The 26990-nt window shown below is 38.4% G+C and overlaps 1 long non-coding RNA gene across 1 annotated transcript in view; it reads right to left on the bottom strand.

The window, feature by feature from the left end:
* Positions 1-416: 416 nt before the first annotated feature.
* LOC116661163 overlaps positions 417-26990 on the bottom strand; it is a 29174-nt gene continuing 2600 nt past the window's right edge. The window contains exons 2-3 of the long non-coding RNA XR_004316939.1: positions 10704-10709; positions 417-644 (exon numbers count right to left, since the gene is read on the bottom strand). This is a non-coding gene — a long non-coding RNA (uncharacterized LOC116661163). The remainder of the gene's footprint in view (positions 645-10703; positions 10710-26990) is intronic.

Here is a 26990-nt window from a genome sequence, read left to right as displayed (position 1 = left end):
AAGACAGTGCTTGGGCTAAGGCCTGGAGTTCCTGGAAGCTGGCTTTCTCAGCATTGAAGGGCTATCTCTTCTCAAACAAAGGCACAGCCAGACAGTGAAGGGTGACCTTGGCCATTGTTTTGGGGGCCTGTGACTTCAGAAGTGGCGGTTACTCCTGAAGTGATAGGACCGACCTCTGAGCTGATACCACTGTGCTCCCAGGACACCTATATAAATAGCAGATTGATATGTGCAATGGGATAAATGCTTTGTAAACTTTCCTCTGTTAAAGAGGAATGCAAATTACAGTATTATCCAAATACTTTTCCCACCCACTTCCTTGACACTCCTCACACTTAATCCTCAGAGACATCTGGGAGTGTAGTGATGACCAGTTGTTAACCAACAAGAGCAAGATGAGAAAAAAGTCTAATCTTTGGCTTTAGGGTTTTCCAAGAACACATCGATCTGGGGATCAAACATGACCCAAGCATTGGTATCTATGGACTTCCATGTGGTGCTGGGGAGGCCAGGTTTCAGCATAGCAGACAAGAAGCGCAGGACAGGCTGCACTGGGGCCAAGTGCAGCATCAGCAAAGAGGAGGCCATGTGATGGTTCCAGCAGAACCATGAGGGGCTCATCCTTCCTGGCAAATAAATTCCCCCTTTCTATCCAAACAGCCAATAAAATGTTTTCAGCTGGAAAAAAAAAAAAAAAAAAGGAGGAAGAAGAGGAGTATTAGGGATCTGCTAATTTGTTGACGGGAACACAGTACGTTGCCAGGTAGATATAGGGGAACAGAACACTCAGCTGCAACCCAGAGATCACAGCTCATCTGCAGGGTCACATTAAATTTTTTTTTCAATTGACTTTCCATTTATTCTGAAAGAACTACCGCAATTGATATAAAATCCATGAAAAATTCCTCAAATAAATACCCTGAGAGTACTTCCATGGGAGAGTTATTCTTCCAGCCTCTTTCTTTTTCTTCAGTAATGCTTTGGCAATTCTAGGTCTTTCATGGTTCCATATAAATTTTATTATGATTTGTTCTAGTTCTGTGAAACATGTCCTGGGTAATTTGATAGGGATTGCATTAAATCTGTAGATTGCCTTGGGCAGTATGACCATTTTAACAATATTGAGGCTTCCAATCCAGGAGCATGGGATATCTTTCCATTTTTTTAAGTCTTCTTTAATTTCCTTCATCAGTGGTTTATAGTTTTCCATGTATAAGTCTTTCACCTCCTTGGTTAGATTTATTCCTAGGTATTTTATTATTTTGGATGCTATTTTAAAGGGGATTGTTTCCTTACTTTCTTTTTCTGTTTATTCATAGTTTAAAGAAATGCAACTGATTTTTGAACATTAATCTTGTAACCAGCTACCTTGCTGAATTCTTTGATTAGTTCTAGTAGTTTTTGTGTGGACCTTTTAGGGTTTTCTATATATAGTATCATGTCATCTGCATATAGTGACACTTTAACCTCTTCTTTTCCAATATGGATCCCTTTTATTTCTCTCTCTTGCCTGATTGCTGTGGCTAGGACTTCCAAGACTATGTTAAATAGGAGTGGTGACAGTGGGCATCCTTGTCTTGTCCCAGATTTTAGTGGGAAGCTTTTGAGTTTTTCACCGTTGAGTACTATGCTGGCTGTAGGTTTATCATATATAGCTTTTATTATGTTGAGATATGTTCCCTCTATACCCACTTTGGTGAGAGTTTTTATCATAAATGGGTGTTGAATTTTATCAAAAGCGTTTTCTGCATCTATTGAGATGATCATATGGTTTTTGTCCTTTCTCTTGTTGATGTGATGTATTACATTGATTGATCTGTGTATGTGGAACCACCCTTGTGTCCCCACTTCAGACAATACTATAGAGCTACAATAATCAAGACAGCATGGTATTGGTACAAAAACAGACACATGGACCAATGGAACAGAATAGAGAGCCCAGAAATGAACCCACAAACTTTTGGTCAACTAATCTTTGACAAAGGAGGCAAGAACACACAATGGAATAAAGACAGTCTCTTCAGCAAATGGCATTGGGAAAACTAGACAGCAGCATGTAAACCAATGAAGCTAGAACACTCCCTTACACCACACACAAAAATCAACTCAAAATGGATCAAAGACTTAAACATAAGGCAAGATACAATAAACCTCCTAGAAGAAAACATAGGCAAAACATTATGTCACATAAATCTCAAAAATGTTCTCCTACAGCAGTCTACCCAAGCAATAGAAATAAAAGCAAGAATAAACAAATGGGACCTAATTAAATTTACAAGCTTCTGCACAGCAAAGGAAACCATAAGTAAAACAAAAAGACAACCTACGGAATGGGAGAAAATTTTTGCAAATGATGAAACCGACAAAGGCTTGATCTCTAGAATATATAAGCAGCTCATACAACTCAATAAAAAAAAATAAACAACCCAATCCAAAAATGGGCAGAAGACCTAAACAAGCAATTCTCCAAGGAGGAAATAGAAATGATCAATAGACACATGAAAAAATGCTCAGTATCACTAATTATCAAAGAAATGCAAATCAAAACTACAATGAGGTATCACCTCACGCCAGTCAGAATGGCCATCATTCAAAAATCCACAAATGACAAATGCTGGAGAGGCTGTGGAGAAAAGGGAACCCTCCTACACTGCTGGTGGGAATGCAGTTTGGTGCAGCCACTGTGGAAAACAGTATGGAGATTCCTCAAAAGACTAGGAATAGACTTACCATATGATCCAGTCATCCCGCTCCTGGGCATATATCCAGAAGGAACACTACTTCAGGATGACACCTGCACCCCAATGTTCATAGCAGAATTATTTACAATAGCCAAGACATGGAAACAGTCTAAATGTCCATCAACAGATGACTGGATAAAGAAGAGGTGGTATATTTATACAATGGAATACTACTCAGCCATAAAAACCGACAACATAATGCCATTAGCAGCAACATGGATGCTCCTGGAGAATGTCATTCTAAGTGAAGTAAGCCAGAAAGAGAAAGAAAAATACCATATGAGATTGCTCATATGTGTAATCTAAACAAACAAACAAACAAACAAACAGAAAACAATGTATAAATACAAAACAGAAACAGACTCATAGACATAGAATACAAACTTGTGGTTGCCAAGGGGGCAGTGGGTGGAAAGGGACAGACTGGGATTTCAAAATTTGTAGATACTGACAGGCATATGCAGAATAGATAAACAAGGTTATACTGTATAGCACAGGGAAAAAAATATATATACAAGATCTTGTGGTAGCTCACAGCAAAAAAAAATGTGACAATGAATATATGATTGTTCATGTATAAATGAAAAATTGTGCTCTACACTGGAATTTGACACAACATTGTAAAATGACTATAACTCAATAAAAAATGTAAAAAAAATTTAAAAAAAAACAAAAAAATTCTTTCACTACTGCTCTCCAGGGCTCAGTAATTTATGGTAACCCTCAAACTTTAGGGAAGGCCTCCTTTTGGGAAAGAGTACTCAGGTGGAGAAAATGGATAATTTGATAAATAATCCCTTTAAAATGGGTACAAATATATCTCAGACTCTTTTCTGTCTATATCGAAGGGCATGAAGCCTTTACAAGCTGGGAAGTACTTAAACAATTGTAATGAACTGTTTCAGATATATAGTGTGGTTTAAAGTAAAATAATGAACTACTGTGTATCCAATCTTCAGATCAGGAATAAAACATTACTGTGGTAATTGCCTCCCTCTGTCCTTCTCTGACTACATTTCCATCCCTCTTTGCAAAGATATCCACTACACACTGCTTTTAAATTTATCTGAAGTCCAACCACTAAATATGCACTGTAATATCCTAAACAATACAAAATGCTGACAACTTATTTTTTACAGTTTCTGAGGAAGGCAGGGATGCTAATATATCCTAGTTACAGATACAGCTGAATATACTCTTACCTGCCAAACACAAGAAATGTCTTCATATGCTTTGAATAGACACTCTAAGGAATATGGACAGGAAACTAAAAGTATCTATGTGGTTGTTTAAATAAGAGTCAATATTTTCATTTGAAAATAATTCTACTGACGTTTGAACTTAAAAAAAACATTTAGGTCACAGAGGGTTGTAAATGACCTGGCATGTTTGCACTGGCCCTTCCCACACTTACACAGAGCCATATTCTTTCTCCTGCAGTTAACACTCTGGGTCTCTCCCCTGGGCCACATTCATGGGCATAGAACACAGACACACACAGACACACACGCAGAGGAAACAGCCTCAGAAGCAATATCCTGAATACCTCAAGCCACTCGTCATTTCATTAAATTGATATCAACTGATTATTTTACTAAATGGACCTAGGATGGGATTAAACTGACAGAGCAGTAATCAAAATGGACCAACTAGAGTTTCTGGCCCCAACAAAATAGAAAGTGACTAAAAAAAATTAAAATTATGAAATTGCTGAGGTCATAGTTTGTTTTTAATTGAGCCAACTCTAATTTCTTTGGGGCTTGGTGTTTATTTCTAAAGCATAACTAAGGAGCTCCCTACTTTACATAATCCATAAGAACCGTGCTACCTACCATTTGGCTTTCTATAACATTCCCTAGTCACAAACACACCCAGAAATTTGGGAGTATTCTCGGATTTGTTCATCTGGTGGTGCTAATGTAGGCTAGCCAAGTTGGAGAGACTTTTGAATGAGGTGGGGCTGTGCTCCCCAGCATAGTGAAGAGAGCAATTAGTGCCTCAGTTTGCGTCTCCAGGCACCTGGTCTTAGGTCTGGTGCAATGACTCCTCATGTATTCCTATAACTCAAAGAGTTGGCAACCCCAGCTCTAAAAATGACCTAAAATAAGTGGACTTTATTTTAAAAATTCTAGAGAGGCTCTCGTGTAGCAGTGATAGTGACAGTGTAGAAATTATAAGAAATATAAACTTCACACTGTTTCTCTTTGCATTCCTGAATACTGTGTCCCCATCCCACCTTGGACTACTAGTTCCCTAGACAGAAAGAGGAGGGGACTTTTGGGCAGCATCCAACTTGCAGATCTGGTGGCTGTTTTGTCCACCTGAAGATGCTACTAGCTATTTTGGAGTCAAGAAATTATTCTAGACCTAACTATCCCAACTCATCACAAAAACTACCCCCATCCCTGTCTGAATTTCTCCAGGGGACTGCAGCACAAATATTTTCTAAGAAACCCTTGAAAACCTGCTAAGACACTCCAAGACCCCAATAATTTAGGTTGTAATGCAAAGTTGAGATATTGATGTACAAGAGGGAACACAGGCAGTCACTCAGACTTTATTCTGCTATGCTTAAAAAATATGTTGTGTATCCAGATATATTTCTCACCAGAGCTTACCATACTTTAGTATATCTCAACAACTCAGAGCTCCCATGAGTACCTGAAATGTTACAATTCAAGACCTGAAACTGAATTTCCTGCTTTGCTTTAAATTCACTATAACTGAATTAGGAGAAAAAAAATAAGAGTAAAAAAAATAAAATTCTCCTTACTTTCCAGCAGATCTGAGTCTATTGTTCTATGCTAATTCACTGTAAATTAACTAATCCACCACAATTGGTAGAACTACACTAGATGTTGACAGTATTCTGACTTGCTCAGGGAGAAAACTCATACCAGTCTGGAAGACTGAAGAGAACAAAGCAACTGAAATCTGGTGGAGCCTTAGGACATTCCCACCTCTACTGTCTGGCAATGAGGCAGAAGGAGAGAAAAACACAGAAGTAAACAATGGCTTGTTCATTCTTACAGAGCCTCCAATCATTTCTAAAGACCTCTGGAGAGGTACAGAGAAATGTTTCCTTCTTAACAACCCTTTCAGGCTGGAAGTATTTCTGCTGAGCTAGTGCAAGTCCCGCTGTAATATAAAGGCTTCTTCCTCCACTGTACAGAGCTGCCCACTAGCCTGTGTGCAGACATCTTTCCAGTCACTCCAGGCTAAAGTTAATGAAATACCCTTTCTTATCCAAGTTAATAAATGCCTCTTGATATTTGCTGGTTTCTTAAGATGGTCATCCCCCATTACCACTATCATCTTCCAAGGCAGGACTTCAGGGACTGAGAAAATTAAAGCCTATGACTCAGAAAAATCACTTTTGATCATTATGTCATTTGTGTCAGGCCATCTAGATAGCCTTCGACAAACCATGAAGGAGCCCGTCTCTTTCCTCTTGATCCTCTTTCCTTGAAAAAAGCTTTCTCTCTCCTTGTCTTTATGGGGCCTCAGAGATGATCATTTTACATCCATATTAAATATCAGAGATAATCCAATCAACCATGCTATGACACAAACCAGATGTTAAATCCACCACAACCTTTAGACGATTTTTTAATCTCCTATTTTTGATGTTATAGATACAGCCCAATCCTTATTTTTATTTCTCTTTTCTTTCGGACTTTATTTTGAAAATTCAGTAAAGCATTACAATATTCTGTTTGGTTTTGATATAAAATGATGGCTTTAATTAATTAAAGAATATAGATTAATTTTGTCCATCACTTGAATGATCACTTGCTAGATTTTATAATTCCTCTTACTTTTATTTAGAGCAGCCTTGTTACTATCCTCAGTCTAGGGGTGCCACTTTAAAAGTGAACCTAGATTATGAAAATACAATGACTTCTTTAGGGTTAAACCAGTACAACCAACATGTAATAGGCAAGATGAGTCTTCTGCAGAAGTCATCTGACACTTTGCATGCTTGACGCCTAGAGATTTCTTTAAAATCTAGGTCCTCAGGCCCCAAATCAGAGATTCTAATTTAGAATTTCTGCTGTGCATCCTATAACTCTACATTTTTAAACAAACACCTCAAATGACTGTGATGATGATACTGCATGTGACACAATTTCAACAAATAGATCAAGGAATAGGATGTCCCATTAGACAAAGCAGGAAGATTAGTTAGTTCCCAGAAACCTAACCAAGACTTGATAGAAGTGAAAGGAGCCACAGCCTAAACAATGATGAGAAATTAACATAATTGTTAAGGTAATCTAGGAGAAAAGTATGAAGATAAAAAGGCTGGAGCTTTGTATAGAGACTATAGGAGGGAAAATCAAAGTACAGAGATTTGTGACAGCCACCCCCACACCCCATCCCCAACCCCTGCAACTGTTCAGAGAATATCTTGACGCCCATCAAGGGCAGTCAGGATTTCACAGTGGTGATTTCCCCACAGTGGAGACATATGCATCGAGTTCTCTGTGGCTTAATGGCAGTATCTATCCACTAAATAATCTAGTTTTCTAAGAAAAAATAGAATTATTTTGATAATAATTTGGCAAGCTGTTTTTAACTCTTTACAAGGCAGAAAAAGCAAACACAAATGCCTGGTCTATTGAACAGTTTTTAAATACTACATTGACGTTTGTATACATTGATGTCTTGTGAATATGATTAGCACAAGTCAGCTAGTCCGAGTCTGATCAGCATTGAGCAGAGTGACACCTAGTTTCTGGATCTTCAAAAATGTAGAGTGTTAACTCCACAGTAGGGTGATCCTGTCCATGGTTTCCCCTCCTACACAGACCTGACAGAGTGAGGGGAGGGGAGGTTACTGTCCACATCTGAAGGACAGCTCCACCACTCACCAGACTTTCCATAAGTACATCAACCTCTTTGAATACCAGGACCTGCTTTGTAAATGGAACTAATACTTGGTGCAAAAGGTTGTAGAAGCTAAGCTAATATATAAAATATTCACTTACACAGGTTTTAATTTCCGTTAAAATTTTTCCTAACCTTCTCCCCTGCTTAGCAACTAGCTAAGCTTGCTCAACTTTATTACTTCTATGTAATTTAACATCGTTAGTTGTTATTTAAAATCTCAAATATCATGTATGTAGCTGTGTGCCTGTGATAAAACCAAAATATTGAAACTGCTCATTTCTGAGCAGTGTATGAAATTTTCTTTCTGTGTTTCTCAAAGTCACATATACAATATTTAATGTTTTCAAAATTACCATTAAATATCATTAATCTAATTAAACGATTCTTGAACTTGACTGCACTCTAGGATCATCTGGGGAGCTTTTAAAAATTCCAGTGCCTAGCATACACCCTGGAGTAATTAATCAGAATCTCTGATGGCAGGACCCAGGCATCACTATGCTTTTAAAGGTCCACTGGTGATTCCATTTTGCAACCAAAGTTGAGAATCCCTGATCTAATTCTCATGTACGTATTCCTTATTCAATCCCTTAAAGAGTCAAGGGGTGACACCTTACGAAAATCCGTAACATTTTGAGATTTAAGTATTTTTCCAAAATGTCTTATAGGTCAGTTACTAAATCTTGATACAAATCAAAATGGCTGAACTCTCCAAGATTGATATTTAATACAATTTCAAAAACTTAATTTATTTATTCTGTTTAGCTAAGTTTTTCATTTTTTAGAAATCTGAACCTGTAAAAATACAGATACAGGATGCCATGCCCCAAACTGAAACTGAGGAAATTCGAATGGCCAGTGTTTTGGGAGAGCTCCTGATGACCTGCTAAGGTGTCAGCAATGGTTGATCACATCAAATTGGAGAGGAAAGGACCCACTCAGACATCAGTAAGACTGATGGTGGAAGATACTTGAAGAGACACCAGTAGCAGGTCACTGGCTGAAAAACAGAGAGACAGATGGCATGGCATCAGGAGACCGACAAAATTAAACAATATAATACAGTTGAGTAGCAACAGCAAGAGTCAACAATGGGCACAAGAGACCTCCCAGAGGCAGGGTGGAAAATCAAGGTGGGGACTCTACTGACAGAAAATGGTAAACATCCAGGAATGCAGATGGTTGACTTAGGAAGATTTGAGTTAGGAGGATTGAGCAGGACTCCAGTATTAGCAAGGAGGAGTATTTGGTCCTGGTTCTCAAGGCACTTTAGAATTTAGTTTTTTAAAAGTCAAGATTCTAGTTGTTGATGTTCGAGAGAAAAGACAAAAGAATGCAAATGGAATGGCTATACAAGGTTCAGGTTGGACTAGATGCAAAGCTGGCTCTGCAAGCTTCTTAAGTTCTGTCTGAAAGAAACAAAATCCATGACATCCCTAGGACAAAGCTGATCTTCTTATGGGAGCAAAGAAGCCCCCCTGCCTGGGATCTGTAAGGATACAGAGAGCACCATTTCAGAATCTAGGGAGAGGGCATGTGGCTTGCAACGATGCTGAACACGAGAGAAAGGCACTGCTCATTTGTGACATCCCAGCTAGGACTTAGGGAATCCTCATGGAGGTGACCTTCTCCTTCAGCATATCTGATCAGTCATATCTCATATCAAATCAATCACCAGCTTCAGGTAAATCTAACTCAATAGTAGGTTTAAGAATACCCAATTAACTCAATCCCTCTATAATTGCCCTAATTGAGGCTGACCTAATTGTTCATGTTGATTACTGCATCAATCTCCTAATTGGTGTCTCTGTTTCCTCAAATCCATTGTAGGCTAAGAGACATTTCTGAGCATGACCTGTGTTTTTCTTTCTCTTTTGCATGCTATTTAACTCTACTTCCTATAAATGTTTTCTCAGAGTAGTATGGGGACTCCCAGGGATGTTCTACATGGGCTCATGAATAAGTCTAGTTGATTTTTGGTTTTTCTGTGTAGAGAAATTACGGTGACTTTCTTCTGCTGTAATGATTTTCTCACAATATCACCATATCTTCCGGATATTACAGGTCCCTTCTGGGTACTTCCATAACTGCTGGAACCCAAAGAGTACCACCAGGCCACTATTTCTATCTGTTTCCCCAAATATCTGATACCTTAGAGCCTCAAGGCGTGGTTGCCTATACTCAAGTGGGGAATTACAACTTGTACTAGAGTCAGAGAAAGATTAACTTTGTAATGCAGAATATTGTCATGATTCTTTTGCAGTGTTTGCAGACAGAAGTCACAGGTCCAATTCCAAGCTAGTTTCCCTCTTATCCATTATGCCCACCACTCAAAACTCCTATTCAGCTCCCCAGGGAAAGAAGAGAGGAAAGCACTCATCAAGACATACAGGCAGACCTGCCTCTTTCTGAATAGGAGCTAACTACCACAGCATGGATGGTGGACAATTAGGAATCCACAAGCCATCTAGAGAGGGATTACTATTTGAGAACTTTCACTACCCTACTTGTTAATTTTTTTTTTTGAGGGGGTGGGCAGTGATGGCAACGTGGTAATTGGAGAAGAAAGTTTCAATTTCACAGAGCTGGCATGAGTATTTGGAAAAAGCACCTGACTTATCTTACTTCTTTATAAATTCCTTTCTTCCTATGTGTAGACAAAATTAAAATAACCTGATCCTGGTGGTGGTACGTAGGTGGTACCCAAAGCATAGATGGGTACTAGGTGGGTTGGGGAAGGGATTCCTGCATCTTTCCAGATCTTGGTCTCATAGGTCTGGATTTCAAAAAACTTTCTGTAAGGAGCAAGATGTTAAAGACGTCCTTTCTTTTTATATGTAAGTAGCCTGGGGGTTAAGTAGGGAGGCATCAATCACTTAGTAAACCTCAAGATGAAACATTTTAAAACCCTGTCTTCTAACACAAGTTATCTGGGTTACTATCCTTTGGTTTACTTCACTTTACTTCCTTTTGGTTATACCCTGGCATTTAGTAGAGTCTGTTTGGACATTCAACCTAGCCATGGCTATACTAAGGAATATTAAGCAAAATAATACCCATAGCTAGGACAGATTGCTATTTAAGAACCAATTACCAATCCCCTAAAAGCCACATCTCTAAGGGGAAAATAGATATTTAAAGACAAATAGGAGGACAGTGAGGCCAGTGTCCCTCTCCTACAGGAAGCCGCTCCTTCCAGAATGTGAACTGTATTTCATTACAGAAGGTGGTGACTGCGTGTACAGAACTGAAGTCCTATGGAGAACAGTGGCAGAGGTATTGGGATCACTGGAAAGTCTCAGCAGTACTTTGAAGATTCTCAGGGCTTTTCATAGAATTAGCTGGCTGTTATTTGAGGTCAGTAGTGCAGTTCCTTCAGCCGAAATCAAAGACTGACTCAATCCAACTCCACAAATAGAGTGAGAGAGAAAAAATGGGAATAAATGACCCAAGAGACTTTACAACCATTTCTTAACCTAAGCCATTGATCTATTGTGAGTCTTGGAAAGGGTGTGTGGTTTTGTAATCATTAGGGAAATGTCTGATGAGCAAACAGTTTCCAGCATCTTTCAGAAACAGCCTGATGCTTAGACCCTGAGAAAAATGTCTCTGACAACCTTGGAGTTGCCTGAGATTGCAGCTGAGTTCACTGACAGAAAGCATTTTCATCTTCAGCCTGACAACCAGCTTACTAAAAACACTCTGTACCTCTTCTGTTTTCTGTCTGGGGCATCTACATCCCCTTGGTTTCCTGTCTCGACCTCATACAATATGCTATTATCTACCTGTTTTTTTTGAGGGTTAAATAGTAGCTCATTAGTTTGCTTTGAGCACACTCTCAATGAAATTATAAAGTTTAGAGGGAAAAAAAAAAAGGTCCATGAGCAGCTGTGAGTCGGCCCATTCTACAACTATCTCCTCTAAAATAGAATCGAGGAAATCCTTCCAAAGGCCATAAGATACATTTGTTTTATTTTAAAATATTTTTCTAAGTATTTAAAGTATTTTCATACCCATCGTTTCAATTACACTCCAGCAATAGTCTCCCTCTTAAAATATTGATTTTTCTCTCTTCTGGATTGTCCACATTAGCATAAAAATACACTCATTATTTCTACCTTAAAACAATATGATTCCATTTCCTGTTAATCTGTGGGCCGACTTTTCTGTTTCCATTGGCAATAATCCATTCTCTCTTGACCCGCTAGAGTCTCCTTTCATCCCAACCACAGCAAGATTCCCAGTGACCTCCATGCTGATGAATCCAGTGGTCATTTCTCAGTCCTCATCTTACTTGACTCATCAACAGTATTTGACACTGTGGATTGTTCAGTTCTTGAAATACTTTCTTTACGTGGCTTTTAGGACATTGTTCAGTCTTGATTCTTCTTGTACCTAACTGGTCACTCTTTCTCTGTCACTCTTGCTGGTTCTTCCTCATTTTCTGGTCCCTTAAGCATGGGCGTAAACCAGGACTCAGGCTTCACACTCCTTTTCTGCTCTAGCTAAACTCACCTCCTAAGTGATTTCATCCAATCTCGTGGCCTGAAGAAGCATTTGTATAGTGTGGCTTCCCAACTTTCGTTTTCCAGCACTCATCTGCTCTGATTCTTCATCTGCACAGCCATCTGCTTACTGGACATCCCTGTGTCAGTGTCTAGTGGGAATCTCAAACTATGTCCAAAAGCAAACTTCTGTTTCTAACCACTACACTTTTTTTCCTCCATCACATCCCATATTGGTAATGGAAATTACATCTTTCCAGACATTCAGACCTAAATCCATAAAAAAATCCTTGGCTCTACTTTTCAAAATATGCCCAGAATCCTGCCAGTCTCCCTGGCTGCTACTGCTCTGGTCCTAGCCAACTTAATTTTTTTCCAGCACTACTGCAATAGCCTCCTAACTGACCTCCATGCTTCAGCCATGCCCCCTTACCTTAAAATCTTTTTTTCAATTGAGATGTAATTCACATACCATACAATTTACCCTTTTAAAGTGTCCAATTCAGTGGTTTTGTGCATATTCTCAAAGTTCTGCAAGCATCACCACTATTGAATTCCAGAACATTTTTATCACTCCAAAAAGAAACCTCCTACTTGTCACTTCTCATACTCCCCACAACCAACAGCTCCTGGCAACCACTCATCCACTTTCTGTCTCTCAGTTTGCCTGCTCTGTTCACTTCATATAAATGGATTCATACCACAAGTGCCTTGAATGTCTAGCTTCTTTCACTTACCATACAATTTTCAACAGTCATTCAGGTTGTAGCAGGTAGAAGTCCTTCACTCTCTTTTCTGGCTGATAATTCGTTGTATGGATATACCACATTTCATTTATCCATTCAACCACTGATGGGCTTTTGGCTGTTTCTACTCTTTTGCTATTATGACTAGTACTGCTAGAACATTCACATACGTGTTTTTTGCATGGAAATATGTTTTCAATTCTCTTAGGTATATACCTAGGAGTGGAATTTCCAGGTCATATGGTGACTTTATGTTTAACTTTTTTATAAACTGTTGAACAATTTTAAAGTGACTGCACCATTTTCCACTCCCAAGAGAAATGTATAAAGCTACTGTAAATTCCTAACACAGCAACTAGAGCTCTGGTATCCAATAAAATAGCCACTAACCATATTGAGCATTTAAAATTGAGATGCTATAAATGTAAAACACATGTGTGATTTCCAAGACTCAGTATGAAAAAAGAATGTAAAATATCTCATTAATGATAATTCATATTTATGACATACTGAGAGTATAATATTTTGATACATTGATTTAATCAAAATACATTATTAAAATAATTTTTACCTGCAGCTGTTACTTTTCAGTGTGACTAATAGAAAATCTAAAGTCACATAAGTAACATAAGTAACTCATAAGATTTATGTAATATAGAAAGATAGCAGTGAGCTAGGGTAATCCTTAAAACATAGTATAATCACTCTTCAACTTAAAACCCTCCACTGGCTTCTCATCTCACTCAGAATAAAGTCCAAAATCCTCATAACAGTCTTTTACCATCTCCTACTATTGTCCCTGCTCTCTTTCTTTTGTCATGCTGGCCTCCTCAGGGCCTTTGCACTTGCTGTTTCCCCTGTCTGGCATGATATTCCCCAAAATATCCACTTGGCTTGCTTCCACATTTCATCAGGATTCAGCTACAATATTACCTTGTCAGTGAGGGCTTCCTGGCCACCCTATTATTTATATACCCTATTCCACACTGCCTTCTCTATCCCCTTTCCCTACCTTATTTTTCTCCATATTTGTTTATCAGTACTTTACAAATATTGATTGATTGATTGATTCTCTTTCCCAAGAACATAATAAGTTCCAGCAGTGTCTCTGGCATATTGTTCACTATGAATCTTCAGTACTGAAAAAAGTTTCTCTGAAAAACAGTAGATTTCCCAAAGATATCTGTTGAATGAAATATGAATAAGCAACAGCTTATGCAGTTACTTTGGTAGTCTGACACACTCTTTTTCTCTTCTAACAGGACCACAGCTTCACTTTAAGATATCACAGAATTTTAATCAGTCTTACAAAGGCTTTAATGAGCCATGAAAATTATTTCTAAAATTGGAATTACATTACCGTCAGACATACCTAATGGAGTTGTTAAGTTTGTGATGAGATACTGTATGTTTAAAAGACACTGTAAATTGTAAAGTGCTATTCAAATATGGTGTGCTAAGCCATTATCATATGATAGTAAGTCCACAACATCTATTTCTTGAATGTTTGATCTCCATTTTGGCCAGCAGGATTTGCACGTTTCCTCTTACTTTCATCAATAATAATACCTCTCCTTCACACCTTCACAGTTAGACTCCCTTGATTTTGAACGCTGTCAACATAAGCAGCTTAACTCACTTGTAGGTTCAATTCCATATTAGAATGTGCATTTTGATATCTGCTTCTGGACTGGTTGTGAGGGGGGAGCTGTCCTTATTCCAGGTGAGATGCCTGCCTCAGGCAAGGTGTTTGGAGAGAAAGGGACTTAAACTTCAGAATGTCCTGAGCTCTGTCATCCAGCAAGTTACAGCCAAGAAATTAGTCCAGCACTTAACTTTCAACTCATTCAAAGCAGGTATCCAAATGTAAACTTTGAAAATACCTTTGCTGGTTAATCACTGATGGATGGATCCCTCCAAAATGTGAATTTTACTTTCTATAAGATAAAAGTACATTTCTGCAACTGCATATGCAGGCAGACTACTCCCGAGAAGGCAGAAAACTTTCCCAAGGTCATTCAAACAATGGGCACATTTGCAAGTAAAGTTTTTCACCGACCATTTTAACCAAAGATTTCATATTCCTACTGTCTAGTTTTACTAGATGCTAGAACACAAAACCTAAAGAGTATACATCAAATTGAAAACAGAAGAATTGTAATCCAGGAAAGGGGAATCAAGACTTGAAGAATAAACTGAATTATTAGTATTTTCCCCTATTGTTCATTGAATAGTCAAGTTGACAATACTTATTGTGTTCACAGAATTTTATTGTAACTAGGGTATTGGGAACTGGGAACATATGTTATTATGAGAAACAAGCTCATAAATGCTGGCTAGATTCCCAGGCAGTCCACCAAAGCCCATTTAACTCATAATGTAAGTAACTGTGAATGAGGGAAAACAATGCTGGAGAATATTTCTTTTAAATGTAATATATACTTAAACATCTCTAGAATCCAAAATCTTTAAAACACTGGTAATTTAAATTTTTAAAAAATTAAATAAATGACACACTGGTTTAGTTATGGTTATAGGTAGAGTATGGGAGAGATTCTGTTTGGGACTTTGGCCACTTCCAGGGACTCTAGAGGCTGAGGTGCTATATTCTTATTGTGCCTAATTTTGCCTCAAACTCAGAAGTATTCTTTCTCTGATAAAAATGTCCCAACCACAAACATTAATCTCTTGTCCACAGCTATATTAGGTAGTTTTCTTCAATTCTTTCCTAGTGTTCAGCATGGGAGATGTGTGTGTGTTTGCACACAGGATAGTCAGTTCTTTGAGATGTGACTCAAATGCAGAGACACCTCTGGGAGCATTATTTATATAATCCATTCAGAGCAACCTAGATCTTAAAGCTAAAGCTTAGATTACAAACACTCTTTACACCATCAAAATCCTTAGAATTTGCTGAGTTAAAAGATCAGGTGTTTCAAATATCATACCAAAATACTGGGAGCAGAAGCATACACTGTGGTGGCTTATAAGAATTTATTAGTGGTTGTGATGAGAGAGGTGATTGGGTTGTTGGGTTTCATAGGAGCCATCTTGGTGGGATGGGTAGTTAATTTCAGAGTTACTAGGACAAGAGGTGATATGTATCTCTCCCACAAGACTGCAAGCTCCCATAGAGCGGAGGCTGTGTGCATTCTCCAGGACCTGACCTATAGTAAGTAGTCACTATGTTCACTGAATAAATGAATGAAAAAACCAAAGTTTTTGCCCTATAATCACTGATCTCTCCAGAAATTAAGCCAGAAGAAAGACCACTTTTATTTGCATAGACAGGCATTTCTATAAGAGAATTTAAAAATATGCTCATAAAATATGTCTGGGGGACTTCCTAGGAAAGAGTCATTATGTCTCACATCAACTCCTACAAAAAGAATGATCCATCAATAAAGTCTTGCAGGCCAGAATTTTCCCTGAAAGTGAAAGGGATTTATTTGATAAACATGGGTGAAGATCAAGCCAGACTCCTCCTTCTTTAAGCACTTCTTATCTTCCCCTCTTATTGTTGACACTGGACATTTTCCAGGCCCACAGCTGCTCCCTCTACAGAAATGCATTCACATTTCTCATGTGGTTATGGATCTACTGATCTGGCCAGCAGAGGCTGGGATATGCTGTCCATGCTCAGCAAATGACAAACGCATTCTTTGAGCTTTACCAGGATACCAAATGCCATCAGGTGCTTTGGCTATGAATTTAACAACTGATCCTGTTGTGGGTGGGAGGGAAAGGGAAAGGACAGATTGAGAATTTCTATCTGAAGTTCACTTCTTATACCTCCCACCCTCACCCCATATCATCACTCCGGCGGGGTCCTTATGTTGCTAGAGTTGATGATGTTGGTATCTATGCCTCTCAAAATGTACTTACTCTATAAAGGAGAGATTATTCACCAGGCATCCCTTGCCCTCACCCGAAATTATATGCAAAATGGTATCTATTTGTGTACCTGTAAATTTTCTAAGTCTTGGGAAGTGTTATCACATTTTTAAAGGAGTTAAAAATCTATATAAATTTGTTGCACAATTAGACTCTTGACGTAGAGATAAAGGTGGCAGAAAGATATTGTATGTTGCAAATGGATCTACTTCAATCTGGTTCCTCTTGGCAGATATGAGAAGTCTCCAGTGGTTGGAGGCCGAGCTATTTATAGGTCTTCATGTCATAATCTTGCTACCAGGTAAATAGTACAATAAGGACAGGTCTCAAAGAATTCTGCTATACATAAAGCGATGCATTAACAAGCAAGAATTGAGAACCCTAAGAATTCGCCATCTGCCAAAAGAAAAGGGCAAAGGGAGAAATTACCGAGAATCTGATTGGACTGGTAGTGCTTGGAGGGCTACATGAAAATCCATAGTGCATATTCAGTGAATACACACATACCCCTAACTGCACACTATGAAAAGGAAGAGGCCAACATCTCAAAAGGACAAAAAGATTCCTCCCTTTTCCCCCTGCACTTTGACCAATATAAAATTCTGTAGCCCCAGTATCATTGAATAATGTGGTTCAGAACCCCCTATACCCCCTATCTACTGATAAGATTAAAAAGTTAGGACCAGGTGGAATATGGCAGAGACAAAGAAGAAAGGGATTATAAGTGACAGACATCCTAAGTCAGAAGAGTTTGATTAAATATAATAACTAGATTGAATTTACAGAACAGTCTAGAAGACAAGATAACCTGTATTTTACTTTTTCAGTAGTAGGCAAAGTATATGTCAAAACAAAGCTAATGCGGGGATGCGCAACAAAGATGGGAATGCTTTTGAAGTGATACTGTGAATAGTTTTATTTCAGTGGATAATTATGATTGGACAATGGGCTAATGAAGTATGGATAGTATCATGGGAGAATGAATGCAGGGGAGGAGTGTTCAAAGCCCAGACATGTGGGGCATAAGGATTTAGGTTTGGAAAGACTGGAAGTATAAGACAGTAGAGGATTCTGCACAGACATACTTCTTATTTGCAGTGAGAGGAAGCTCAGAGACCATATGCCCATAGATAAAATGGGCCCCAAAATGAATGTAAAAGGGAGAGGACAGGCCAATGGTGAGACTGTCAAAAGTTATTCTCTGCCTCAAGAATGTAACATTAAGCCGTGTGGGCCATACTGCTCTAGGCATGATTTCCATATGCTTATAGGGGAGGAAAAATAATTGTCCCTCTACCATTCTGAATTCTTAGCTGAGATCCCTGTAATAAAAGGCAGACAAACAACAACAACAACAAAAAAAAAAAAACAGAAGTACATTAACACGTATACCTCATGAATACATGGGAGACATCCAGGGGAAAATGAGTAACTCCCCAAGGTGGCTTAGAATTCAGACATAAACACCTAGTAGGGAAAAGGGAAGGAGGATGCAGGCCTCATAGAGGAGAGTCAGTGATTTTTAGGAAAGATCAATGAGCCCTTAGAAAAGTAGATGGGAGGTGTGAGAGTTCCTGACAAAGTTTATCTGGGTGTGGTGTCCACTTCTAGCCACCTCCTGTGACAAGAGTCAATCTTTCTTGGTTGATGAAACTCCTGGGAGATTTATGACAGTTGAGGTTTTTTTGAGGATCTGTCTTTAGGCAGATAAAGTAGTTCAGAGAAAGCCTGCTGCTGCATTTGGTGTTTTTCAAGTGCCCACAGTTGAAAATAATCAATATACCAAAGTGGCATATCTTAGGGGGGCATATCTTGAACTCCCACAATCGTATTTTGGGGGGTGCATATTCTGATACCCTTCATGTCCTCCTGTAGTCCAGACTGCCTCAGACTGTGTGTGTTACCACACAAAGACTCTAAGTCTAACCTGAATTTCCCAGAAGGAGAGACTCCATGAGGGTGAAGGCCAAGGAAACTGCGCTGAAGACCTGGATGAGAATGAAGTTCCCCTTGGTCCTGTAGGCCACGCTCAGCATCTGCACCACCAGGGGTGTCTATACCTCTGACTACTTGTATATTTATCGTTGACCTACATTTTCAAGACAAAGTAGCAGTTAATCTCATCCAGCATAAGAGCCTAGTGACCACAAACATGATAATGTAATCTGTTTTCTATCCTTACCTGGATTTGAGCAAAACTAGATAAATTCTCCTTGTTCCCAAAGTAACTTCTCAGTGAGCAACGGGATAGACACTAAGTGCTCCTTCTTATAATCCATGGCCTTGGAAATATATAGTTGATTCTGAGCCCAATTTATTTTGTAAAACATTTACAGCATTAAAAATAAATAGTTGGCAGAAGAAGGGGAAAAATTCAGGTATTGTATTATCTTCCCCTTATCTTATGGACCTAGTGGCTGAAAATTACACATGTATAGTTGCGTGTAGCTGTGTCCCCATATATAGTTTAGATAATTTTGTATCAACAATTAGGTGGATTAATGAAGAGCAATGCTGAATGTGTAATATATTAGGGGAAAAAAACCAAGAAATTCATTGTTCTAGAAATACATACTTCCTTATAAACATTATAAAAGCATTCATTTTATAAATAAGTTAACTGTGTTGTAACAGTTTGGATCCGGGCGCAAACTCAAATTTCAGAATTCATTAGAAATTGATCTTTTATGTTCAACTGGAGAAGAATGTTTTCATGACAAGACAATGCAGTACAGTCATGATCAATTTATTATCTCTCACCAACTTTCCTAATTTTAAAATTCAGAACTGTTTCAAGAGCAGAGTAACATCTGTTTCTTATTTATTTACATTTGATTTGTTACAATGTTTAATATGAATTATTAGGAACTCCAGATACTTTTAAGCTTTTATGGAGAACATTAAAGTTTCTTTTTCTCCTTTTGAATAAGGGTAGAGTATTTGACTAAGAATAAAAACAATTCAAACTCAAAAACTTCAAGTGGATTTTGAGAGCTGACACAGTGCATCCTTCCAGCATTCCATTTTAGAACCTCAAGAGGTCTTATTTTCCAGCCCATCATTACATTATGGTATTTGTTTTTAATATGAAGATGCATGTTTCAATGAACCCTATGATTTTATTGAACAGGGGTAATCTTTCTAAAATTAAGCCTGAAAACTCAAACAGACCTCAGAGCTAAGTAACTTCTTGAACTGTTCCAGAAATAAATTAACTTCAACTTTGAGAAAAGTCAAAGTGCTACTTATTCTCAGTGCTTTAATCAATGTAAATTGGATTTAGCAACTCAAATGTAACCAACAACGCAAAACAACAGCAAAAGCCTCCTAATTTAGCCAAAGCAGAGGAAGTCCTAGGATTGGAAAGCCAAAGGCAAACATTGTCCATCATTTTACTCATCTCTTAAACTGAATGCTTCATCCTCTAGTCTTTTTCTCCCTCAGCCACCAACTGATAGATGAGTTACAAGACATTGTTTCATATTTAATATTGTTCTAAATTAGTACACAGCTTACACATCAGATGCTCATGAGAAGCTTGAAGAATGAATATGCAAGTGAATCCTAATCTTTCTAAAGTATGTAGATGTAAACTAAAAGGTAGACTATGCTGTATTGCATTCAGATTACTACTCAAATCTCTTCTTGGTTCAGTCTTCTATGGTTATTCCACTAAGATAATGTAGTGATTCATGAATATGTTTAGCCTTTTCAAAGGGACACATCTCTATGTAGAGTCTATCTAGATTTTGAAGAGCTTTGAAGTTGGAGAAAAGACAGAGTAGTAATAATAAAGTTGTAATAAAGTCCGATGATGGAGAGGTGATTTGAGTATTGATGCTAATGACTCAGCTGGTGGAAGGCTGGGAGAGAGACCTGGATGTGAATGGAGGTTGGGGAGCTATGATGACATCATAGCTAATAGGCTTGAGAGTGCTTGTTCTGGGCCAGGCACTGTTGTAAGTACTTTACATGTATTAATCTATATGATCTTTACAACAATCCTATGCAGTTACTATTATTATCCTCTATTTCAGATGAATAAACTGAAGCATGCAGAGGTTAAAGGACACATCCAAGGCCATGCAGCCAGCAAACTGGAGCCAGAATTAAATCCCAGCCATCAGGCTCAAGGCTCTGCACAAATCCACTATGCCATCCTGCCTCTCATTTGCTACAAGAGAGATATTTAAGGAAGGAACAGTTAGATTTGCCAAATACAGAGAATCCGGTTTTCCAAATGCCTGGGAAAAAGAGGCAGAGAGAGTTTCCTGTGATCCCTTTCTTTAGCGTTCTCTTTCATAACAAATTCTCTCTTACTAATGGAGAAAGAGAGGGATAGGATTTATCTGGCCAGTCAAAAATTAAAGTTGATTATCCAACCTTGGATGTCATATAAATATTCCAAAAGTCTTAAGAAACACAAAGTCAGGTTTATAACCAAAACAATACATTATTCCAAAATAGTAGCTATGGGAAGATAAAGAAAGCTGTACAATGAAAGTGCCGTAAAGTAAAAACTCCTAAACAGATGCTTGTGAGAACAGTGACTACAATTCCCCATCAACACAACTGCATGAGAAATGAAGTCACTGGAAAAACTATGTTTCAGCATTGTAGGAAATAGGGGAGGTGACTTTTTGTTTTTGATGGGGCTGCTATTTTAGTGTAATAAAGAGCAGTCAGAATTTTGGAGAAATGTCATGGGAACTTCCATGATGGTCTGGATGTAGCTTCCATCTTGAGGATGGATGGTAACTCCTCTTGCAGAGATAGAGCTGTGTCTGTCTGTGCTCTGTCTCCCTCCCTCCATCCTTGTGAAATGATTGACTCAGAGGGAACTAAGCCATATCTTGAATCACCATTTCTTGCCTCAGCTAAAGTAAGCTTGTCTTGGAGCATTTCTAGATATATTCACGTCATGCTTGGTTTTACTTTTTTGGTTCAGTGAAAACACAGAATACATGTTTGCTTTAAAGAAATGTCCCAGCATAGGCCTCTAGGTAAAGATGCAAGACCCAGTGGGAACATTTGGTAATTCCCTGGTTAAATGATATGGCACCTTGCAATCCAAACAATCCCCCCTATATTTCCTGTCTGCAGTCAGCAGCCCGTACCACCACACCCACTTCCCCCAAGTGAACAATTTCAAAGGTAATCACTTACTTTCCTCTGGCTCCTACTTTCCTGAAGTATACTATTAATTTCAAGGGTGAAAGAGCATTGGTTCACAGACATTTTTAAAATAATTACTACAAACTTACCTGAATCATGCCCTAAATTGCTGAATGTAATTAACAACCATTGAAGTGGGCTTGATTCTTACAGCCAATGCTCAAGAAACTAGCAAACTCCTGATGACCTAGCACGGAACAAGTATGTCACTGCTTCTAGCTTGAAAGGTATAAACCCAAATTCATAAAACATATTCTAGTAGCATGCATGCAGTATGTATTGTTTTAAGATCGCTCACCCAAGGAGGCATTTGGTATGTACTGGAATATCTGGTATAATGTTTTACGCAATTATATGAAAAGGTACATTATCCTAAAAAAAAAAAAGAAAAAAGGAAAAAACACCCCAAACAAGACTTAAGGATAGAGAAGACAGTTGTTTGTATAGAAAGGTGCTTTTTTTTTTTTTAAGGACAGAAGCCATACCTTATCTTTCTATATGTTAATACTTGTCTCCTTTTTAAAAAGGCATTTATGTGTCACTCCCATTTGCAGAATTAAATTAGCTTTTGAAAGAATAGCTGGAAAAGTTAATATTCTTTTCCTTGAGATTGTACTGGGGAAAAAGAAGACTTTTTAACAGGAGAAAAAATAGAGCACTGTGGCCCATAGCAAGTACTTACTGAGTGAATGAGGAAATGGATGAATGTATACATGCAAAGTTAAACAAATGAAAGGTTTTTCAGCACTCCGTGGTAGGAGCCTTAAAGAGGACAGGTATGACTTTCCTAAAAGAGAAATCCTTCAGTTAGTTGTGAAGTAGATGGACTGAGGTAAGATAAAGTAAAAATGCCCTTAGCATCAAAATGTTTGAAAAGCTACAGCGAAGGTACCGCTCTCACCCTGTTCTTCATCTACAAAATGGGAATAAAAGCTCAGAAAGTAGTCAGATCAAATGAGTTCACAGGCTGAATCCGCCTAACACAGAAACCGGCACACAGAAGGCAGCCAATCAAATGAACTACCTCCATATCACACTTTTATGTCCCCAGCCAGGCAGGCAAGATGCTTGCCAGCAGCTCCTCCAGGATTGTAGCCAGGAAACATCAATTCACAAAAAAAGCAGACTTCTGTGGTTTAACCACGACCAACTCCTTTATTTATTTTCCATTTAGTTGAATGGAAATTAATAGCTAAACCATCAAATTAGGTCTTCTTAAAGTCCCAGAAAAGAACATTAGGCTGATTTGATGTAACTTACAAATGACATTTCTGGATTCTTTTAATTCCCCCCTCATGAAAGACCAAAAATAATTGAGTAATCATTTCATATTCATTCCTTATGATGGCGCTTAAATGCAGGCACAGAAAAGAATTATGTGCATGGTGTTCCTGTGCTGTGAAAAGCACCGACAAGCTTTCCAGTTTCCAATAACCACCATGATGTTTCTACTCCTACCATATTTTCAATTTTCAGTTCTCTAGGAATGAGATCTATGCACAGAGGTAACAAGGTTGATGCACGTGTGTGCGTATGTGAGAAAGGAGAGAGGGAGGGGAAGCTGGGGCACAGATTCTTTGTGCATCATAAACTTGAACAGATGAGTAGATAAGAGGGGGCCAGTCACTGCAGGTGAGAGGACCCTGGTGGTCGCTTCTCCAATGCATCTTCCCACTGTATATAATCAAATGTTGACATCTGTTTGTTTGTTACTAAGCTTCTCTATTAAAATGTAAAGCATTCCTGCTTTTTGAATTAACACAACATGTTCAAATGATATATCTTCCGGCCCCCTCATTTTATTTGTGAGGAAACCGAAGCCTTGAGAGGCAGAATGACTTGCCTAAACCACACAGCTTATTAGTGGGAAGATGTTGAGCTAAAAACCAGGTACCCTAGGGAAAAGTCTAGTACTTGCCTCAGCTGCCTCTATACATATGTTAATCTGACCAAATCACTGGCATAATTTGATTCTGTGGCTTCTAAATATAAAGTCAGGCATGCCGAAAGAGGTGGTGAGCATTTCACACATGGAAGCACACAATTACATTACTGCTCTTTTCAAGGCCACCAAAGATCTTCATGTTGCTAAAACCAATCATCAGTCTCCATCTTCATCTTAATAGAATGTTCAGCCACAGTTGAACTAACTAGTTGATCACCACCTCCTCCTTTAAGTATCTTCTACATCTTGATTCTAGCACACCACATTCTCCTGATTTAAGCTGCAACTTCTCAGTCTCCTTTGCTGACTTCCCTTCTGCTTCCTGAACTCCAAAAGTTGGGGGTTCCAAGGCTTATTAGTCTTCTGACTTCCTCTCTCTGCCATCTATACTCACTTGCTGGTGACCTCATCCAGTCCCATCACCAAATATATATTGATAACTTTCAACTGTATGCCTTCAGCACCAATCTCTCCCTTAAATTCGAGAATTCTCTCTCTCTATTTGACATCTCTACTAGGGTATCTACTGGGCGCATGAGAGTTAAACGTCCAAAACTGAACCCTTGAAATGGTATATTACTATCTCAGAAATGGTATAGCTAGTCACCAGCTCAAATTAAAAAAATCTGGTGGCCTTCAGCACCTCTAATGGACTCTACCTACCCACACAAATACCCCAAGCTGAAACTAACAATGTCTTAACAACCTGCACCACTGTCAACATAGGCTACGCCACCACCATCTCTCCCTTGGAGCACAACAATCTTATCTGCTAGGTCTTCCTGTTTCTTACCATCATTTATTCTTCACATAGCAAAGTGATTCTTTCAACTTCAATTCAGATCATTTCACTTATCTGCTTAAAACTAAACTCTTATACTTTCCCATCACGCCTAGGGAAAACAAAAACAAAGGACAATTTTTACCACAGCCTGCAATGCCCTGCATTGTCAAAACCCTGGCTTCCTCCCTGAGCTCATGCGCTGCCAATTCTTTCTTCAACCACTGAGATTTAGTAATATTGGCTGGCTTAATGCTTCTCAAATATGGAAGACATATTCTTACTTTACCTTAATAAGAAATTGCTATTGAAAATAGCTCAAATAGGTAGAGGGAGTGAAAATCAGAAATCAAGAAAATAGGAGTACTCTCAGAATGAAGTGATAAAAATCAACAGGCCTTAAGATAGCCACAGTTATACACAAAATGAAACTATAGAGTTAAAATAAATAGGAGTAATTAGAACTGATGATTAGTTGGATATGAAAGGTAAGGCAAAGAAGGAACCAAAGGTCATTCTTGGGTTATGTGGTCACCTGGGATGGTGGCCATGTCCAGTTGCTTGGGACCAGCTAGGCTGAGTGGAAGCTAAGAGAACACACCAGTCTAAGGAATGATAAGTAACCACACAGAAGTATAAATACTGGGAAAATAGTAATCTATTTTCAAATGGTTAAGCAGTTTTCAACATTAAGAACTCAAGCTGCCTTCATTTGTTAGAATAGTAAATGGAATTTTTTAAAATCTCAAAACATCGTTTTTAATTTTGCTGAACAAAATTAAGCTAGATTGAATTTAAAATAACAAAGGCAAGGAGATTGTGCCTCAGGTGTTTCCATTAGATATAGCTGCAGCTACGTGCATATTAATCTCTGGCAATTGAAGGAAGATTCTAAAGATGTAAGTATCTATTCCTGGCTTTACTATTCATATGGGGATGAAGATCAGCTAGTACCTAAATGAGCCACTTCTCTATTATGAGTCAGTGATATGATTGAGCAATGACTGAAAAATAAATGTTTATTAGAAGTCCAAAGTCATCATTTAGAAACTCTTCTGATGGGTTTGCAGTCTGAGTGTACTTTGATTTTAACAGAAGGTAAAAAATTAATCATGCAACTGAGAAAGGCTATGAACAACAGATGAAAATGTCACTTTCTACTAGTTGGAAGGGCATGGGTCCAGAAGACCTAGCTGGTAATTGAAACAAGAGACTTTAGACTGTAGTCTTAGCTCTCATTCTGACTTGGGGAGGTGGTGAGGAAAAGCATGGTGGGGTTGGACAGTCTTGCTGGGCCCTCTTTTAGACTTCCCCTAAAACCACTTTCACCACATCAATATCTAATAGACTGGATTTTCCCCAGTGAATCTATTTTCTCCGTTCTTGCCTCTACCAGACAAGAAGGAAAAAGTTCCACCTAAAAAAAGAAAATACTGCATTTTTGAAATTTAGTGAGTTTTTTATGTTAATGTGAAATTTACGCACAGTAAAATGTACACATGTAAAATGTAAGGCTCTCATAACTTTTTACACACCTATAACCAGTACCCAGATCAAGATAAAAAATATTTCTATCATCCCAGAATGTGTCCTCTCGCTGCTCCCATTAACAACTCCCTATTTCTGCATTAACTACTATTCTAACTTCTATTAGCATAGATTGGTTTTGCCTGATCCTAAAATGTATGTAAATAAAATAATATAGTATGTAATATTTTTTAGGTCTGCTGCTTTTGCTTAGTGTAATGTTTTTAAGATTAATCCATGTTCTTAACATGCATCTGAATTTCATTCTTTCATTGCTGTCTTGTAATTCATTGTAGAATTATACCACACTTCGTTTCTCCAGTTTTCTGTGATGGACAGTTGTGTTATTTCAGTTGTGGGAATAAAGCTGCTATGAACATTTTTCTGTAAGTCTGTTTGAGAATGTTTGTCCTTATTTCCGAGGACCAGAATTTCTGCTTAGGTTAATTGTTTCACATGTGGACATCTGCATTAGTTTCCTACCGCTCTTGTAACAAACCCACAAACATAGTGGCTAAAAATAACACACACTTAAGAGTTCTGGAGGTCCAAAGTCTGAACTGGGTTTTACTGGATGAAAAAATCAAAGGGTCTACAGGGCTGTGTTTCTCCTGGAGGTTCTAGGGTAGAATCTACTTTCTCACCTTTTCTGGCTTCTAGAAGCTGCCCATATTCCTATGCTCCTGGTTTCAGTCTTCTATCTTCAAAGCCAGCAAGATCAAACGGAGCCCTCCTGAGGCTGCTTCTCTCTGCTTCCCTCTCTTTTGCCTCCCCCCTTCCATT

The sequence above is a fragment of the Camelus ferus genome, chromosome 3, assembly GCF_009834535.1.
Source record: "Camelus ferus isolate YT-003-E chromosome 3, BCGSAC_Cfer_1.0, whole genome shotgun sequence".
NCBI classification, from domain to species: Eukaryota; Metazoa; Chordata; class Mammalia; order Artiodactyla; family Camelidae; genus Camelus; species Camelus ferus.
The sequence above is the reverse complement of the archived record's forward strand: the minus strand, read 5'-3'. Positions and strand labels throughout refer to the sequence as shown.